This window comes from Corvus brachyrhynchos, unplaced genomic scaffold, assembly GCF_000691975.1.
Source record: "Corvus brachyrhynchos isolate BGI_N302 unplaced genomic scaffold, ASM69197v1 scaffold67, whole genome shotgun sequence".
Classification (NCBI taxonomy): domain Eukaryota; kingdom Metazoa; phylum Chordata; class Aves; order Passeriformes; family Corvidae; genus Corvus; species Corvus brachyrhynchos.
The window spans coordinates 1,250,026-1,252,726 of record NW_008239114.1 but is presented as its reverse complement, the minus strand read 5'-3'; positions in this window follow the sequence as shown (position 1 = coordinate 1,252,726).

Genomic DNA, 2,701 nt, shown 5'->3' with positions numbered 1-2,701 from the left:
CCCAAACGCTGCCGAGGACTCGCTGCGGTTCTTCAAGTTTCCTCTTCATTCCTGCCTGCTTTGGAGTTGTTCCTCGCCACCCCCCACTGCTCCCCGTCACCCCCCCGCCAAGATCTCAGGGTCTTAAGGACATAAAGAAAATATGAGGGTTATAATTAACCATTTCTATCAGTCGTTGGCCGAAGAACAAGCGTGAGTTAAGGCATCATGAATAAATCCTGGCTAGGAAGGAGCCCTGTCCTGCCTTGCTGGCCCCTGGGATCCTCCAGCTCCTCCCTGGGATGCAGCACCCAGCAGGGGAGGACCCACTGAACCCCTCCCCCCCCAGAAAAAACTCCACCAGGAGCTCCCCATGGAGCAGGACAGGGTGGGCTTCAGCCAGGCAGCTGCTGCAGAGACCCCATGGGGCAGAGGGTGGGGAGGGCCCCCGTGGCACATCACCCATGCACCTGCATTACACTGCCCAGGTGCCACCTCAGCCCCCCCAGGGCTTTATCTTGCTCCCCGTTGCTCCAGCCCCCCACTGTGTAACCCTGAACCCCCCCAAACCCATCACCCTCACAGTGCATTTCTCCCCTCCTGCACCCCCCTCCAGCCCCCAATGCCTCATCCTGCACCCCTCAGTGCAGCACCCCAAATCCACCACTGCAGCACCCCCACATCCCAAAGGGCATCCCATATCCTGTGCCTGCACCAGCTTCCCTGACCCCTTAACATATCAGCCCAGCCCCCCTTCATGAATGCACCTGCATGCTGCACCACCCTCAGAGCCCCTAAAACCCTTCTGCACCCCACACTGTGTTACCCTGCACCCCCTCAGGCAGCGTCCCCCAGCTGCAAACATCTGGCCTAGAAGGAGCCCCCAGGTCCCCCCTCCAGCAGAGCCTCAGGGGTTGTGTCCAGCGAACTCCCTCCAGGCTCAGCCCCCAAAATCACCCCAGGTGTCCCCCCCACCCCCTTAAAGCTGATACTGAACCCCGAGAAGCTGCACTGAGCTCCAAACCAGCCCTTCGTGGTGTAAACCTCCCTGGCTCCATCACTGATTTTAGGGAGCAGAGGGGGTGGGGGTGTCCCCCTCCCTTTATGCTGGCAGCACCCCAAGGTCTGGCGGGATGTAAATCCCAGGCTGGAGCCAGCGATCCCATCCCCATCCATCCCCAGGGCATTCCCTGTATACAGAAAAGCAGTTTAGACACTGAAAAATCCCCTTCCTGAGCCCTTCATCCCTCCTCCTCCTCCATCCAAGGCTCCATCCCAGAGACCTCCCCTATGCTGCTGCAGCACCTGGCACAAAAAAGGGGATTTGGGGTTTCCCCGGAGCTGGTCCCATCATGGGACTGGTCACTGTATCACTGCCCCAGCAGGGGCTCCCTGTCTGGGTGGGGTGGGGAAGGATGGAGGAGGGGGATTCACTGCAGGGGGGGCTTTGAGGACCATGTAGGGAGAAGCAGGAGATCAACAGGGAGTCGCTCTCATCAGCCAGGGTGTTCTGCAAAGGAGCAGACCCAGGATGAGAATTTGGGGATGCACAGAAGGACCAGGATGTCCCTGGACACGGCAGCACTCAGGGAGCTCAGTCCCCACCATCAGGGTGAGGCCTTTTGGGGAATCCAGCTGCTGGAAACCCCCCTGCTCCTCTGCAGGGGCTGAAGAAACCTCTCCTCTCCAGGAAGGTGAAGGCCGTGGGGATGATGGAGAGCAGGAACAGCAACAAATGAAGATTAATGAAGCTGAAGCAGCAATTAGCAGCAGCCGGCACTGGCCGAGCATGGGCTGGGCATGGGCAGGGGGGTACGGGGGGGCCAACCACGGCCCCCCCAGCCCGGAGTGATGAAGTGTCCCATGGATATCCTGATCTGCGGGAGGCTCATGAGCTAACGAAGGGTGGCTGCCACCATGGGCCCAGGGCAATGAGTTATTGCTCCTTTATGGGATGGCAAAGCCAGGTCTGAGCTGTCCTGCTGGGACAGAGATGTGGGCACCCCCCAGACTTCCATGAACATGAGCTGGAGGAGCTGACCCCAAAACTGTGCTGCTGTGTGCCAGGGCTTGTCCTTGGATGACCACAAATGAAAATCCCAAGCCAGTTTCAAGGCAAGACCTCTCCCACCCCAATGCCAGCGGGAAGCCTGGGCACTACAGAGCCCGCAGGATCCTGCAGCGCAGCCCGGGGGCAAGCAGAGACTCCGGAGTACAGCTGAGACACTTGGCAGTGCCCCACCGGGATCCTGATGCCAGCAGGTGTTTTGCTTCTGGGGTCAGAAGCACAAGAGCTGGAGGGGGAGCTCCCATCTCTCCCTGGCACAGTGCCTGGGCATCCCTCCGGCCTTTCACGGGGTCCTGGCTCCCCAGCGCTCCCATCGCGTCCGGAGCGGGACACGGAAGGGACACGCCGGGCCAGAGTTCCAGCTCACAGCGGTGAGACAGGAGACTCTAATTAAGGCAAAAACATGACTTGGCTTCTAATGGTCATTTAATTACCAGAGAATTCCTGGCAAGGGATGTGTGAAGGCACGAGACCAAAGGATCAGGGAAGAGGGAGGGGAGGGGGTGCTGGGTGGGGAGATGCTGCAGGACCCTGGTGCAAAGGGGCTCTGCAACAGCCCAGCAAACCCCTGAATCTCATCCCTGTTCTCCTTCCCCAGCCCCAGCACGACACCACAGCAGCTGCATCAGCGGTGCCAGACCAGCACCCCAGACG